This window comes from Cupressus sempervirens, chromosome 10 (assembly GCF_028749045.1).
Source record: "Cupressus sempervirens isolate cs-2001-9-10 chromosome 10, ASM2874904v1, whole genome shotgun sequence".
Classification (NCBI taxonomy): Eukaryota; Viridiplantae; Streptophyta; class Pinopsida; order Cupressales; family Cupressaceae; genus Cupressus; species Cupressus sempervirens.
The window spans coordinates 168,861,384-168,880,606 of NC_143127.1; positions in this window are offsets into that span (position 1 = coordinate 168,861,384).

Sequence of the window (19,223 nt, forward strand, 5' to 3'; positions counted from 1 at the left end):
AACTACAAAAATCTTGATTGAATTTCCACCCATTAAGAGGAAAATACATAATATGACTGAAAATAAGAGACTGCCAACAAAATAAAAATTTGACCACAAATATGACACAAGGGCCCAATAAATAAATAAAAAATGTTATGATGGACTTTGGGAAATGAAAACTCTACCACACAGACAAGACACTATTTTGAAACATGACCTACCACACTTTGAGACACAACCCTCACCATGTGCTTCCCCAAAAGAGTGACCATTTTGTTGGCTCTTGATTTGACAAGATTTTAACTACATGTCATGAATGCCAAGGATACCTAAGAGACAACCAGAGACCATAAATGGGTATTTCAAAGACAAATCAATAGGGCCAATTATTAAGACTATTTTAGTCTTCTTCTCTTTGAACTTTGCAAAATTCAGGTGGGTATACCTAGAAAGTCATGAGTCTTCACACATTTATCATTTTCTTTAAAATGAATTTCATAATAGCATATGAATTCTTGCGAGTCTTCTAATTTAAGGATTGAAAAAGGGATACAAGATGGAAAACTACTTAAACACTAATACTCCTTAAAATAACTGCAGGCTATATTTTTGAGTTCATAACAACAAAATTAAAAGATTTTGATTGATTAATTTTAACTGTATAATTTCTACCAAATTCCATCAACTCCTAAAATATGACCAGTGCCTTATCTATTGGACTATTTCTCACAAAAATTTGACACAAATAACTAGATCTATCTTATCACTTTGTGAAAAGGAAACCAATACTCAATTTAGATCTCATTCTTATAGTAATCTTCTTTAGACAACATGCAATCCTTCCATATTCATATCAAGCACTTACATAACCATTAGATTATCAGTAAAATATGAACATAAATATAACTCAAAATGAATTATAATTGAAACTTAATAGACATTATCACTAGGTTCCAGCAAATTGAAAGCAACACAAGAAGAGATAAGATCTCAATTGAGTAATCAGACTGCAAATACTTTTTGTATTATCTCTTTTGAAAATGTACAATTCAGTGTCAAATTTTTTCATGAGCCATGATTATTGTATTATTTCTTTATAAAATCATATGCTTATTATTTCAGTTAATATCTTAAATACATTCTTGTGATAACACTATTGTTAATTTATATCAATCAATAGTATAAAAAATATAGTGTTAATAAATTAATAGTGTTAACGTTTATAGCATCGATCAGATTAACTTTAACATGATCATTAAAAGGACATTTCTTGATTAAATGATTCTTAATATTGGCATATTAAATATGTTGATGAATATAGGTTTGCTTGCATTTTGGATATGTTATTATATTAATATATATATATTAAATCTATATTAATTTCAATATTATATATATAACATACCTTATATATATATCTTTACCATTACTATATAATCAGGCATCTTATGAGCATATTCTTCTTGTTTTATGTCAACATTTCTACTTGCTCACGATCCTAATAGTTCGGTCCCCCTTGCTTAGTTTAGTTGATATTCAACCTTAATCATGATCGATCCCCTTTGAATAGGTGCGAATTTTAATCAAGCCTCTTCGGTCTTATTCTTAAGGGGAGGGGAGTAAGAGTTATAAAAAATAAGACATAACATCGAAGATAATAAGGAGATTCATCACACCAATAGGCTAAAAGCATTGGCAAACCCACTGTTGTTGTCACTACTAATGCCAGGCAGACTAGAACAAAGAGAAGAATAAAATTCCTTTTTCTATTTCTCTGGACCTCATCATGTACTGAACATGTTTCAATTTCCCACGAATACTAGGAGCAGAAGTAACAACTTAAGATGTTGTAAGACTCCGTTGAACCGGTCCCCGCAGAAGTGGAGAAACCAATCTTGACATTCTAAGGAAGAAACTGAACAAAATCTATGACACAAGACAAGATTGGTCTTGTGGGTTTTAACTTCACTAGATACGATGTAACATATGTTTCCCTCAAAAGATAAAGATGAAGTTTCTTGGCTGCCCCATTGTAGTCCACCCAGGCTCTCCATGCCTTGCCGTCATTGAGAGGACCGATATCACTGACAGAGATATTCACCCTGGAAACAATGCCATTCACATCAATGCCCACATGGTTGTTACCCATGTCGAATGGAGAATTCATGAACGTATCAAACTCCACAAGCCACAATCTGATTGGATGTTTGGTTAAAGAGGCCAAGCCATTATCCTTTGTCATGTATAGGTGGCTCTAAATAAAAAGGTGCCATGAAAAAATGTGAATCCACCCCGTATCAATCAGCGACATTGGCAGAGATATCCAAGGCAAAAGAGGAGGAGAAATTAGCGAGAGCACGAGAGGAGGTAGAGTGAATCCACAAAGAACTGCTTTGTATAAGTGGCCCATGCCCACTTTTCCCTAAGAAGATTTGACCATGGCATGAGAGAAATGTATCGGCTCTTCCCAATAAAGGGAGGCACAACATTTCCAAGCAGAGGTATTTCAATCGGGAAAGTTTGAGTGTAGCTAAATCTACTCTCTCCATCTACTGCTGCCAATTGTAGAGAACTAGTTAAGATGATGCAGTAAAAGAATATAAAGGCACTGAGCCTTGGTTAAGAAAAACACACAAGGTATTGGAGGTCTCGCCAAGGTATGTTGATATGCAAATATGGTATTTACTATAAATTTTGCAAAATCAGTCCAAACATAAATATTAGGAAATAACATGACATAAGTAATGAGATATATATATATATATATATATTAGATAGATCTTATTTAAGATAAAATGGAATTATATATATATATATACAAAGATTGTTATAGATATTTAGATATATGTATTAATAATATGGAATCACATATGTATAAACTATATATAAAATAAAATATCTAGAATATATAGAATACCATTTGAGTTACATGGATATCAAAAGTTTATTTGAAATATATGTAATTGTATATAGCCAGTGAGACCTATACAAAAAAAATATATATATAAGAATTATATATCTGGATTATACACACACACACACACACACACACAATTATCTTAAGATAATGCCAAATACTAATCACTAGGAATCAACACTTTCGATGACAAATCTTCATTTGTGAATTCTAGGGAAAATCTAGTAACCACCCACGAAGAACATTACAAGGGAATATATAGATGGATATATGAATTTTAAATGATATTTACTGACATATGAATTTTATACTTGGAAATAATAATAATGATTTAGTTATCCTAATTATAATACATAGGGATCTATCTCTTGTCCGAATTACGAAATCTTTTGGATAGGGAGTTGGTGGAGGGAGAGGCAAAGTAATTTTGAGCACTTGACAGATGTCCTCCAGGGAATCGCTTGGAGCTTGTTTCACGCACCCTCTGCACAGTCAATCTACCATCTCAAGATGATCGTAACAAGGAAAGGGAAAGTCGTCTGTGTGCTATAATAAGGAATTTTCCAAATGAACTCAATAAATTAAATGAAATGCTCATCTTCTGAAGCACTTTGATAATAATGTTTGTCAGGGGTTTGCTAATTTTGGATAATTCCCTAACCTATGCCCAAATTTTGAATTTTAGATCATGGGGGTAAAAAAAAGGGGTCATCACAAGTGGTATCAGAGAATAATCCTGCCATCTTGTGGAAATTTTAATTCATGCAAAATACATAATAAACAAGAGGAAAAAATCACTGTAACACTTCCAATCCTAGTGTCCTTAGCCAGAGAGAAAGAAAGAGTTCTCCAAGATTCATACAAAGGATACTTCAATATAAATTATGTCGTTCACTTACTCCATAATTAAAATCAGACTAATATAGTTTGTAAAGGTTACACAAACTGAATCTTTCCATTTCGATAAGGCACCTTGATGGAGGGGTGGTGAATGGTGGAGGTGGGGTAATTTTGGGCATATGATGGATTCCTCCAGGGAACCGCTTGTAGTCTATTCCACACGACCTTGACACTGCAACTCTTCCACCTTGGGTGATCTTAGAGGGATGGAGAGATGAATTTTCCTATGATCATTATAGGAGATATGGGATACACATTTGAGTAATGTTGCATCCTAAGGCATATGGACAGTGCCTAGAGATTGGTGACATTATAATCAATATCAATTAGGAAAGACATGTTAGGACTCTCATCGATAATGATGAATCTAATAAGATTTATTGCATATACTTTTTATCTTCATGCATGCTTCATGTGTTCAATGTGTATATTTTGTGTCTTCATGCATCAACATGTATGCTTCATGTTTTAATGTGTCTACCTCATGTCTTTATACAATCACATGTATTCCTCATATCCTAATATGTTCATATGTATATTTTGTGGTTGCAACTTCATGTAGGAGTAACTCATGAGCACATCCCTCATGTATGTTTTGTGTATTGTTTGTGTGTTTTCATGTCTTAAAAATCTGATATGTATTTATATTTCTATCTATAATGTGTCTTAAAATTTTTTTTTGTTCAACAGGACCGTACGACCCACTGCACACAGTACGAGGCATCAAAAATCAAGGAGGCCAAAAAGCCAGATCCATCTTATGGACATGCAAAGAGCAATATCTCATATAATCCAATAAGTGAATCAATAAATACAAAGAGGTGAATCCTTATAAAGGAATCACGAAACTCCAAAAGGGAAACTAAAGCCTAAAAAAGCTAGGGTTGCACAATATAATTAATAAAATATTAATTATATGCACCTACAAGATAGCTTAAGAAAACTAGAGTAATACAAAACTTAATTAATTAAATCAAAGTGATTTAATTAATAAGTTAGAACAAATAATTACTCTAACACCCCCCCTTAAGCGAAGCTTGGGAGGAAGCTAACCTAGCACAACTATGAAAGCAGGAAAAGATGGGTCCCGACAACAAGGCCTGATAAGGTATCCAAATACAAGAAAAAGAACTAGATGAAGGAAAATAAGCCTCCAATCTAGGAAATGTCCCAAAGAAAGGAACAAGAAAGAGCATGCAACATCTCTGAAGCATGAAGCTGCAAACACTGTCAGAAGAAACTGCTGGAACCCCCACTGAAATAGTGCATGACCAGGTAGAGAAGAAAAAGTCTGAAGAGCTGATCAATCGAAGAGGTGACCTCCAAAAGTAGGAATGAATGAGTGTCTATATAGTAGATGAACCATCTCACCGAAATGCATAGGTGCCTAGCCATTGCATCTGCCTAGTACATAGGAACAAAAAATGAATACATAGATCACTCAACCAAACCAAGGAAGCAAAAGAGCCAATAGGTGAACCCCCCCATAATGCTGAACAGGGAGAGGGGTGACAGGAACACTGAAATGCAATGCCAAAAACATCTACACGAAGAAGAATCAGGAACACCAACAGTGCAATAAAAGTACAAGCACAGGATAAAGGGCGGTGTCATCGACACACTGCATGAGCTAATGTCGTGGAAGAAAAATTCACTTGACAAATGTGGATGAGCAAAAAATGGCAAAACATCATGACCCCCCATGGCACTTTATAACTGAGTGCGAGTACAAACAAACACAAGGTGTACAAGATCCCAGATATGCAAAAGCAGGCACTTTATCTTAGTGCGTTTACAGAAAAAAGTATGCAACAGAATAGAAGCATACAATGCTCAGAAGTCAGAAAGAAGAATTGGGTCCCAGCAACAAGGCCTGATCAGGTACCCAATCACAACAAAATCTCTATAAAGAGGAGAAATAGAGAAAAACACATGGGAAAAACCCTACTCCAAAAAGAGATAGCAAAGAATATTCCAGAAGAAGGAACAAAGAGATCAGAAGAGAATCATTGAAACATGAAGAACCGCAAAACTCTGTCAAAATGCTGATCTGTAGAACCTCCATGGAAATAGAAGGCACAAACCATCAACCAAAGGAACTTCCATGGAAATAGAAGGCATGAACCATCAACCAAAGAAGCATAGAACAACAATATAACCTCCCCTTAAGGCAGGTGAGGTGACAGGCAGCTGAAAAGATGGGCCTAAAATCTCCTACAACACAGGAGCCAAACACATCGAGAGTGAGGTACAAACACCAATAAAGGCACGTGTCATTGACACTGCATGAGAAAATAGAGAAAGAGGGCCTATAAGTGGCAAACAACTATCCCCCCCCCCCATGGCACTTTATAAAATAGTGCGAGTACAATGAATCACAATGATGAAAATGATCCTGAAACGCAAGAGTGGCACTTTATCTCAGTACGTTGCATAAAGATGCTTACAATGAGTATCAAAAATGATTAGAAAAAATGTAAGGCTAAAAAAATAGAAGGTAGAGCCCAAAATGAAGCAACTGAAGCAACACAATCGATCTTCAGACCTGAAACAAACAGAATATCCACCATAATGCTAAAATTCAAAAGACTGAATAGGATGTTCCTAGAATAGAATCTAGAACAACAACCAGCATCACTGGAAAGAGCACAGAAAGAGCTTTCCAGCAATATAAAGAAGTCCAAAATCGGAGATCAGAAGCTCAAGATACGCCTCCCGGAGTGCAAAATAGAACATTCGGCTTTGACTGCCAAAATAGGCAACCAAACTGCATCAAAACCCAAAAACACCTATACCAGCATCTCCGTCTCAGAACCAGCTTTCTGGCACATTTTTTGGATTGAAAAAATACGTCCGTATGCTCAAGTTACAGACAAAAAACCTCCAAGGCCTCTGAAAATGCATGATTTTTTTTAAAATTTTTTTTTAATAAAAAAAAAAGAAAAAAGAAAAAAAGCTCCCCACCACCGGTGGAGCGGCGACAGGGTGGCAGGAGGGTGGAGGGCCGTGGTGGGGTGGAGCTGCGGCGGTGGCCGCTGTGGGCCGCTAGCGGATTGCCAGCGGTAACCGCTAGCGGCTCCGCTATGGTTAATTAACTGCCGATGGCTAAAACTGCCACAAATGTTTTTTTTTGCAATTTTTCAAATTTTCTGTTTCTCGGATTGCGTGCAGAGGCCGTACGACCCTGTACGACAAACAAATTTTGCCTCCCAGACCAACGGTGTCCAAAATGGACAAATTTTATATGGATTCTGACTGCAAATGGCCTTCCAGATCCAATGGAAGCGTTCGTTTGAGCCCAAAGTGTCCCAATTTTTTTTTTTTTTTTTTTTTTTAGCAATAAGTGCAAAAAAGTTGTTCATACGGCCTCCCACTACTCTGAAAAATGCAGCTTCTAAAATGCTTCAACAAACCATGAACAATGAGCAGCAGGCTAGCTCTGATACCATGTTAGATTAGGTGAAAAACTAATCTCCCAAGAACACCTACATGCATAAACCTGTCACATGGATGAAGCAAAGAACAAAGGCAAGGAAAAATCAAGGAGGCCAAAAAGCCAGATCCATCTTATGGACATGCAAAGAGCAATATCTCATATAATCCAATAAGTGAATCAATAAATACAAACAAGTGAATCCTTATAAAGGAGTCACAAAACTTGAAAAGGGAAACTAAAGCCTAAAAAAGCTAGGATTGCACAATATAATTAATAAAATATTAATTATATGCACCTACAAGATAGCTTAAGAAAACTAGAGTAATAGGCAACTTAATTAATTAAATCAAAGTGATTTAATTAATAAGTTAGAACAAATAATTACTCTAATAGATGTGTACTCATGCACTACTTCATGTCTTTATGCTTGGTGTGTAATTAGATGTGATACCTCATGCTTTGAGTGTCTGACATATATGTATTGTCTTGTGTGCATTTATATGGCTTCATGAATGTTCTCCATGTTTTAAGTATACTTCATGCTTTATGTGCTTTATGTATTGTGTGTGTGAATGTATAGATTCCATGACTATATATGTTTATTTCAAGCTTAATATATACTCTTTTTATATGTCCGCCCCATGCTTATGTGTTACATGTATGCTTCATGCCTTGAATGTACCCTTCAAGCTCTATGTACATGCCTCTGTGAATACTTCATAAAACTCCTTTGTATGCTTAATTTCTTTATGTATCTACATTTATACTCAATGACTTAAGTGAACTAATGTGCATGCTTTATTCATGTTTATGCTACTTGACTTAAGAGAATTTGTGTGCATGGTATATGCCAAATGTATGCCTCATGATTTAAATGAATTCATAAGTATGCTTTCTACATTATGTTATGTACATGCTAGGTACATTCATTTTTATTAGCCATGTCTTATTCTTAATTCTTGCTTCATGTGCATGATGTATATGAGCCCTACTTCTTGCACTATATGTCTAGTGTGTAATTGAGTGTATTGCTTCATATCTCCGATGTTTACCATGAATTCATTTCCTTATGCTGACATGTTTACTCCATGCCTTATATTATAATTCTTAGCCTCATTCTCAATATATGATTCATGCCCTTTCCGCATGATTTATATGTACATATCATACTTTGTATACTACATATATTCATATGTGTACTTTATGATTTAATCTATTTATGTTTCTACTTAATGTATTGTGTATGCTTCATGATGAAATACAAATTATGTATATGTTTTACGTGTTTGTGTATTTCCATATGTACTTCATAATTTGAGTGAATTCATGTTCTATGTTCTTCATATATATGCTTCATGACCTAATTAAATAAATGTGTATTGTATGTGTATACTTCTTGAATTCAGTAAATTCATGATAACTTCATGATATGCCTTTTAGCTTGAATAGATTCATACTTCATGTTCTAAGTACCAAGAATATTTGCATGTTTGATTTATGTATAATTTGTTTGCAATATGGTTACATAACGAGTGTATGTGCCTTAATAATGCATTCAGTTCATAATCGTTATGTCTCCAAACAATTTATTCCATAAGTATTTCTTGAGTATCTATAAGTCTGTCAAGAGCAATAATTTTGCATTAGAAGGGTAGGGCTAGGATGTTCCCATCCTGGAATTCGGTAATGAATAATTTGATTAGATCACAAAAGAAATATTTTGTACGAAATATAAAGCTGAACATTATTATATACCAACTCATAAATTAAATGACAAACAACGATTGTCATTATGATAATTGCTTATTTAAATAATAATACTCTATGAACAAATAATTTATAATATTATTTAGTATAATATATATATATACATAATATTTAAACGTGAAATATATAATTCCATATATTGTAACATATGTACCGACTATGATGAGTTAACAATACCAATAATAATCGATGATAATACTAATTAACAAAATTGTAAGTTAAATTATGATTAAGTTACATCTAGGTTATAAGGGTGGAATAAATATAAACATGATTATTGCTTGAGGACAAGAAAATTCAAGAGGGGCAGATTGTCATGAGCCATGATTAATGTATTATTTCTTTATAAAATCATATGCTTATTATTTGAGTTAATATCTTAAATACATTCTTGTGATAACACTACTGTTAATTTATATCAATCAATAGTATAAAAATTATAGTGTTAATAAATTAATAGTGTTAACGTTTATAGCATCGATCAGATTAACTTTAACATGATCATTAAAAGGACATCTCTTGATTAAATGATTCTTAATATTGGCATATTAAATATGTTGATGAATATAGGTTTGCTCGCATTTTGGATATGTTATTATATTAATATATATATTAAATCTATATTCATTTCAATATTATATATATAACATAACTTATATATATATCTTTACCATTACCATATAATTAGGCATCTTATGAGCATATTCTTCTTGTTTTATGTCAACATTTCTACTTGCTCACGATCTTAATAGATTGGTCTCCTTGCTTAGTTTAGTTAATATTCAACCTTAATCATGACCGATCCGCTTTGAATAGGTGCAACTTTTAATTAAGCCTCTTCGGTCTTATTCTTAAGGGGGGGGGGAAAGTAAGAGTTATAAAAAATAAGACATAACACTGAAGATAATAAGGAGATTCATCACACCAGTAGGCTAAAAGCATTGCCAAACCCACCGTTGCTGTCACTACTAATGCCAGGCAGACTGGAACAAAGAGAAGAATAAAATTCCTTTTTCTATTTCTCTGGACCTCATCATGTACTGAACGTGTTTTGATTTCCCATGAATACTGGGAGAAAAAGTATCAACTTAAGATGTTGTAAGACTCCGTTGAACCGGGATCCGCAGAAGCAGAGAAACTAATCTTGACATTCTAAGGAAGAAACTGAACAAGATCTATGTCACAAGACAAGATTGGTCTTGTGGGTTTTAGCTTCACTAGATACGATGTCACATATGTTTCCCTCGAAAGATAAAGATGAAGTTTCTTGGCTGCCCCATTGTAGTCTGCCCAGGCTCTCCATGCCTTACCGTCATTGAGACGACCAATATCACTGATGGAGATATTCACCCTGGAAACAATGGCATTCACATCGATGCCCACATGGTTGTTACCCATGTCGAATGGAGAATTCATAAACGTATCAAACTCCACAAGCCACAATCTGATTGGATGTTTGGTTAAAGAGGCCAAGCCATTATCCTTTGTCATGTATAGGTGGCTCTAAATCAAAAGGTGCCATGAAAAAATGTGAATCCACCCCGTATTTGTCGGAGACATTGGCAGAGATATCGAAGGCAAAAGAGGAGGAGAAATTGGTGAGAGCATGAGAGGAGGCAGAGTGAATGCACAAGGAACTGCTTTGTTATAAGTGGCCCATGCCCACTTTTCCCTAAGAAGATTTGACCATGGCATGAGAGAAATGTATCGGCTCTTCCCAATAAAGGTAGGCGTAGTGTTTCCAAGTAGAGGTATTTCAGTCGGGAAAGTTTGAGTGTAGTTAAATCTACTCTTTCCATCTACTGCTGCCAATTGTAGAGAACCAGTTAAGAAGATGTAGTAAAAGAATATAAAGGCACTGAGCCTTGGTTAAGAAAAACACACAAGGTACTTGGAGGTCTTGCCAAGCTATGTTGATATGAAAATATGATATTTACTATAAATTTTGCAAAATCAGTCCAAACATAAATATTAGGAAATAACATGACATAAGTAATGATATATATATATATATATATATATATATATATATATAAAAGATAGATCTTATTTAAGTTAAAATAGAATTATATATATATATATATATATATATACAAAGATTGTTATAGATATTTAGATATATGTATTAATAATATGGAATCACATATGTATAAACTATATATAAAATAAAATATGTAGAATATACAGAATACCATTTGAGTTACATGGATATCAAACATATATTTGAAATATATGTAATTGTATATAGCCAGTGAGACCTATACAAAAAATAAAAATAAATTATATATTTGGATTATATATATATATATATATATATATATATATATGCATAATTATCTTAAGATAATGTCAAATACTAATCATTGGGAATCGACACTTCCGATGACAAATCTTAATTTGTGAATTCTAGGGCAAATCTAGTAACCACCCACAGAGAACATTACAAGGGAATATATAGATGGATATATGAATCTTAAATGATATTTACTGACATATGAATTTTATACTTGGAAATAATAATAATGATTTAGTTATCCTAATTATAGTACATAGGGATCTATCTCTTGTCTGAATTACGAAATCTTTTAGATAGGGAGTTGGTGGAGGGAGAGGCAGAGTAATTTCAAGCACTTGATAGATGTCCTCCAGGGAACCGCTTAGAGCTTGTTTCACACACCCTCTGCACTGTCAATCTACCATCTCAAGATGATCATAACAAGGAAAGGGAAAGTCGTTTATGTGCTATAATAAGGAATTTTCCAAATGAACTCAATAAATTAAATGAAATGCTCATCTTCTGGAGCACTTTGATAATAATGTTTGTCAGGGGTTTGCTAATTTTGGATGATTCCCTAACCTATGCCCAAATTTTGGATTTTAGATCAAGGGGGTAAAAAGGGGTCATCCCAAATTTTGCAAGAAAAACTCAATATTGACTCAACAATGTAACTTTATATTGTCCATTAATGATTTCTCTAAGACCAAATGCAACTATATAGCTCTGGACCAACTCAAAAAATGAAAGTATATGTTCATTCACTAATGAAAACTCAAACCCTCCTCTATCCTTGGGAACTCATTTATAGGATGATTTCAAACAAGCTTTAGACATAGAGGGAAAAGGACATCTATCCTGAACAAAACATAGTTACATAAGAGACAAAAACTATTTTCAAAAATCCACGAGCAAGTTGAAAAAAGGTGCATGTGGCATAATTTGAATGTTCTGAAAGAAATTCCAATGATCTTTTGCGTAGGTATACCCATAATGGGTGAACCAAAAGGGTAAGTTATCCTATTATAATTATTACTTTCTTCCTTTTGGTAATTATTTTTTGCCATACATGCTAACTATCAGTGTTTTTTGGTGGGGTAGGGGCCTCTTTAATTTTATCTTTACCTAGCTCTATAACAAGCTCTTGTTCTTTTTAATCTTTTATCTCATCTACAGGTTGTGGGGGCCACCATTTCATCCTTCTTTTCATTTTGATCTTGTCCTTCAGTTTCTTTAGTTGCCAATTGGATGTCCTTTTCCTCATCTCAAACACTCTCCTCAACTATTTGCTTCTCTTCATCTATTGTGTCCATGCCCTATGGTTGATCCTCTACTTCCATGTGTGATGATTATGTTATTGAAGTATATTTGGACACCCATTCATCATAGACTAAATGATTAGGCCAGTAAAAACTAAGGATTTCTTTCTCTTCACAAAAGATATCTCTCCATTTATTCTTCAATTTCTTGGCCTTAGAGATAAAAACCTTATAGAATCTTCTAGCCTCCATTAGATCTGCTACAACTTTTATGAATAAACTATTACCATTTTTGTTTATTATCTTACTCACTTTATCATTTATCATAGCGATATCATCATCCCAATCTGTGAGTGTCTTCATCTAATGATTCACAAACACTAAAGGAAAGAATGCATGTTCTTTGTTTTCACACTTGGAGATGCACCATCTTATCTGTCTTTGCATCAATTCCTTGTTTATATCAAAATAAAACAAACCAATTACTTGATCTTATGTCTTTTCAACATGATAGTCATTAGTTTTCTTACCAACCACATTGAAGCACATTTCAGTCACTGTCTCCTCTCTTCCAATTCATTTACTCAAGATTCCACTCAACTTATCTTCATTATCACTAGTAGATTTTATTATAGAAATCAATTTGTTTATCATATGATGCAGTCATCTAGTGTCAATCTCAAAGACAAAATGTAACATTGTATTCCTTATCTTTTCCTCATATCTTTGCCATGTTTCTATTTGTACAACCTTGAGCCTAGCTTTCTCCTCTTCTATATCTTCTCTAGAAAGTTCTTCTGATGCAATGGATTATCAGGGATCTCAACTATGGGACTAGTAGGTGGTGGAGGAGCAAGTGAATATGCAATCATTCGTTGGGAAGATTCCCCTAGCTCTGATAGTCTAACTTGATGTCAATTATATTGAGAAAGATAATTTTCAACTTTCAATCTTCTCCTAATCTCTTCATTATAAGTTGCAAAAACTTGCTCATATTTCATATGTAATTTATTCATGATTCTCTTCTCATTTCTTACTGTAGCTAATGCAAAATTTGTAGTCTCAACATTCATGGCAGCAACCTCATCATTAGGGGTCAATTATCTTTACAATTAAGCTCCCTGTTAAATTTGGGCTAGAAGGTTCAGAAGAATGAGACCTATTTCTCTTTTGCAATGACCAAATAACCAGAGCAACATGATCTTCACTATATTTTACACCTTTTGGTGGTCTCCTAGCCTCTTTTTCACTTCTATACATGGTATTTACCTCTTTTATTACAACATCGAGTAAAACTACATCAACCATATCCTAATTAGGGAGGACTTGTACTCCAACCCTCTTGATCATCGCTCCTCTTTCCTCTGGAGTTATTTTATGAAATTCTTGCATCATTTCCTCTTTTGTTTCATCTTTAACAATAGAGTCCTCTTTATTAGGTTGCTCTGCTTGTCTCTTCTGACACTTTTCCTCAAATTCAGAAATATTCAACCTCCATGCAAATTGAAAAAATGCTCTAGATTTCACAAAACCATCATCTGACAAAAAATTATGATTGGCTTGCTCAATCATAGGATCCAACTCCTTAGCTCTGAGATCAACAACTGTTAATTTCATGTAGAGATTACTTTAGCGATGAATCTTCACCATTTGGCGAATAGTGCATGGAACATAGCTCAATCGCATCACCAGATATATATCAGATTTGGGTCCAACGCCCATGGTAGTCACCCATTAGTTATCACATGATTGGTTAAAAATATTGGTCCAATCACCAATGCAATATACATTTTGGATACATTTATTTTAAGCATTTCATCATCCTTTGCATGTTGTTTCTTATTGGCCCATGTTCTTTCACCATTACTACAACCAAATATTTTTTCCTTGGGTTGGGTGTCGCCTATCATTTTCCCAATTAGCCAATTGTTTCATATTATGGGCTTGCATAGGAAGGTGTGTTTCACCTACATTTGACATTCTTGCTTCTTAATCCTGTGTAATTCACCAACCTAGATTAGACTATAAGATATTATTATTCTACATAATTTGCTCTTTTTTGGTCTGCAGACTGACATTTCTTATTACTACCAAAGTTTTAGAGTGTTGAGTGCATTGCCCATTGACTCGTGGACTATGGTTTTCATAAAAGGCAAGTTATTTTTAATTTATTTTTTATGTCGACAGTGTTACTGGTTATTTTTTTAGTTTTACTGTCCATTGTCCACTGGTGACACCGTGACTAGACATCTCACATGCTAAGATAGCCTATAGGTTTTCGAATTATATTGGGTAGTACCGTAGACTGTACTACCATAGCAGTAGTACCCTTTTTTGAGAATGAATCATATAATTGTTATTATATGTAGTCTAAGTAGTCTACTATCATTGTCCGCAGTCTTTGACTTGTCACTATTTGAGTCTTTTATTCAACAACTAAGTTGATTTATTTTTTGTAGTCTTTATCGGCTTGCAATGTCAAACAAGAGGGGTAACAGGGGTTCTGGTAGGATCCATGAAAGCCAATAGAGGCCACCATTACCAAAATGCAGAACCATATCAACATATTTTGGTGGTGGAAATATTGGCAAGCTACAAGATTCACAAGTTATATCTCCAGTGCTTATTGAAAAAGGAGATTCATCACAAGATAGAAGTGGAGACTCAGACCATATTGAAGAAGTTCAAGTTGGTGAACTTGATAGCTTAGTCCAAGATGAAATTGAACATGATTTGGAGGCACTTCCCTTGAGTAGGGAGTCACAAACTGATATTATAGAGTTGGAGCCGGTTCCAGGCCAGTCGAGTGAGAAAACCAAAAGTGATTCCATAAATCATGATCATGCACAAAAGGGGAAAAGAAAATTGGAATCAAAGAAAGATTGACCTCACTAGGATCTGTCCAAAAGGAACTTTCAATTAGAATGGGTGGAAAAGTACTGGTTCATTGAACTAGTGACCAATCCAATCGATGGTGAGCATCCTGTAGAATGCATATGTAATATTTGCATAGAGATAACAAAGAAGGAGAAGAGGTTGCAGCTTAAATTTGATACCATAGAAAAACATGTCGGTAAAGTTTATAAAAAGAAACTATAGGTGGAGTTGAAAAATTTGTGCTAACTTGGAAAATAAAGGACAACTGTCTACATATCAGGAATGCTGAAATATATGATTTACACCAACAATTACGGGAGAAGCATTTTGTAGTAAAAGGTTGTTGGAAATGATTGAAATGATCATAAGAAATTTTTTTAGCATAATATATGGAACTGGTAAAGAATGTCCTCAATCATTGTTTTGTCATTGATGTCAAACTTGCTAGTTGCAGGAATGACAATTGCTTTAGTGATCCAAATACTATCAATTAGTTGATTGTCAAGGAGGAGGCAATCAATAAGATGTAACTAGAACACCTAGAGAAAGGTTGAAGTTATGATGTTGTAATGAAGTACAAGGATCAGCTAAGCCATTGATGAAAAAGTGTATTTGATGACATACTATAAGATACAAAGAATGGGCACACTGAAACATATCAAAGATTTAAGGTTTTAGCTAAGTCTTTTGTAAAGCTCAAACTAAGTTCATTAGAGAGAAGGAGCCGAGCAAGCTAGTAAGATTTGAGAAAATTCCTAGTTAATGCCGAGTAAACTTTAGATGCCGAGTAAACTTCAGATGCCAAGTAAACTTCAGATGCCGAGTAAACTTCAGATGCCGAGTAAACTTCAGATGCCGAGTGACACAGAGTTTATCAAGTGCCGAGCAGAACCAAGTGCCGAATAGAACCAAGTGCCGAGTAGGTATAGGTGCCAAGTAACACAGAGGTGCCGAGCACCAGTAACTCAATAATGTCGAGTTGCTACATTATTTTGGAAATCGAAGATTTTCCAGATCTAAGTCGACAAGGTTGTTATCTAGAAATTTTTGAATTAAAAGGAAGATAAGAATGATGAGCTGGTGGCACAAAACACCATGTAGAACATTTTTAAGGATACAACTGGCGAAGTTTCTAGAAGAGAACAAGATATGGGGTAGATACATTGTATCCTACCTAATCCATTTTAAAACCCTAAAATTGGAGAGGGAGAATTGAGCGGCAAAGACAAATTAGATTTCTATTTAAGAAGACATAAGTTAATAAAAGAGAGAGAGAGAGAGAGAGAGAGAGAGAGGTGGTCAAGCATAAAAGCATGAAGTACTGAAGAAGGTGCTAAGGAGAAGAAAGCATAGGAACTCTGTTTGGATAGACAACCACAAGGATGAGTGCATTGGCAGAATGAGTAAGAAGACTCAAGGAGACAAAGCTTGAGAGGAAGATAAGCAGTCAAAGCTAAAGTGATTGAAGCCAAGCATAAGGATTGAACTGAAGGTGTGATCTGAAATCTGCAAAGTATGTTGTAAGTTATATGAGATCAAAAGACCATTATCGTTACTTTCTAGCAATTGTAACAGTATGTTTAAATCCTATGGACTTAGGTTGGTTTAATAGCCATAAGATAAATCCTTTAACAGGGTGACATTCCAAGCGAATGTTCTAAAGACCTTTAACCAGGCCCATTCCTAACAGTTTGGTGAAATCCTCTAACAGGGTCACATTTAACAGTGTGTTGTAAGCCTTTAACAGGGAAGGCTTTTAACAGGGCATCACTTTAGAAGAGTGAGAATCAAGTAGCATGTTACTGGTGGTTTTTCCCAAATTGGGTTTCCACGTAAATCATTGTGTCATGTGTTGATCTTGGATGTTTTATCTTTGCATATTGATTTACTGTAACTTGCTTATATGATTGATTTAAGTTTGGATGGATGAAAAGTGTATGGATTCATTAAATTAGTAAAAAAGTATTAATGGGGCATTTGGACCTTGTATAATTGATTCACCCCCCCTCTTAGTTATTCTAAAGAATTCTAACAAAGGTTCCATTGAAGATTTCATTAGGAAAGCAATGGAAGTGAAAAATATGGGAAAATTAGTTCAATTAAGTGTGGTCTTTTATATTTTGAGTAGATGACATCCTATGATAGACTACCCTTCAATTACTACCTTATTGCACTTTTTCAAAAGTTGAAACTATCCAAATAGTCACTGGTTAGTAAACAACGGGTGGGAATGGGCTAGATGTCTTGCATAGGTTGAAAAAGAAGATATGAAGGAAAAAATAAAATGCTCAAATTTTATTGCATTGTCTCTAGATAAAGTTACAACAATTGATAATACTTCTTGGGTGTGCATGCATGTTTATACTATAAATGATCTTTGTCGTCAACCCTTTCTACAATCTATTGCTAAATTGAATTGTAGTGTGAACTAAAAATATATATGATTTATTAAAGAGTACTCTAATTGAATGTGGAGGTTTGGATAACATGAAGATTGCTAAAAAGTTGGCATGTGTTGGAGCAGATGGAGCTTCGATTATGTAAGGTCGTAAATGAAATCTTTGAAAAAAGATCAAGAATGATTTGGTACCCTACGCTATTCCCATTCATTGCATGGCCCATTGAATGAATCTAGCTTTTGGAATTGTCAGTGATTTTGGTTGTGTAAGTAAAATGGAATCTCTAATCAAAAAGATTTACCAATAATTTTGTCAAAGTCCAAAATGAGTCTAGAAATTTCAACACTTTGCTCAAGGGCTTACTAATGGGAGGAGGCTTCTTAAAGACAATGATACCAAATGGATCTCTTTGGATGGACCAGTGCATTGAGTATTCTTTGAATACCCATCATTGCTTGGACTAATCCACTCTGTGTGAGACAGATTTCCTTGGCTATATTCAAGTCTAACTAATGTTAAGATACTCTTAACTTTAGCAACTATTCTACCCATGCTACATGACATGAGAAATATTATAAAAAAGGTTCGAAAAAAAGCTACGTACATTGTAGAATATAATAAGCTACGTAAAATGACATGTAATAGCCTACATGCTCTATATCGATTACTACCGTTAGATGAATCAAAGTTTGCAAAGTGGATAGAAATCACAGATTTGAACAATCTTGGGAACTTTTTACATATTGGTGCAAATGATGAGGTATGTGCCAGGGTATGTGGAGTCGACGTACCAATGCAGTACTATGCCCATGTCAACTCTAACTTCAACCCCAACAAAGCAAGAAGCAAAGTATAATTAGAACCAGAGAAGGTACTTTTATGTGTTACAAGTGAAGACTTCAAGAAGATCAAAGACTCCATGCTTGACTTTGTCAAGTGAGTTTGCTACAATATTTTGTCATAAATTAGATTTAGATTTCCTCTAGAGGAACTTCTCGAAGCAATGTCAATTGTTTTTCCTCAATATTGGTCTCTAAACTGTCTGACTAATTTTGGAAGAAGGATGATGACTTTGATTCAACATTTTTGCAAACCTAAAGTAATCAATGAAGTAACTATAAATGGAATTTTAGATGAATCTCGATTGAGATATGAATCATATTCATTTGCAAACATAATGAGGGAACAATATGTTCTTATGGAGAATCCAAATGAAGAGGGAGCAGTAACAAAGCTTGGGAAAAACCTTAGTGAGAGCAATCAGTTGAGAGAGTCAATACCTGAATATTTCAAGCTTACCAATTTATGTTTGACAATGATATTAGGTTAAGTGGAGGATGAGAAAGTTTTTAGTACTTTGGGCTTCCTGAAGTCAAAGGTTAGAAACAAATTAGATAAAAATTTGGATAAT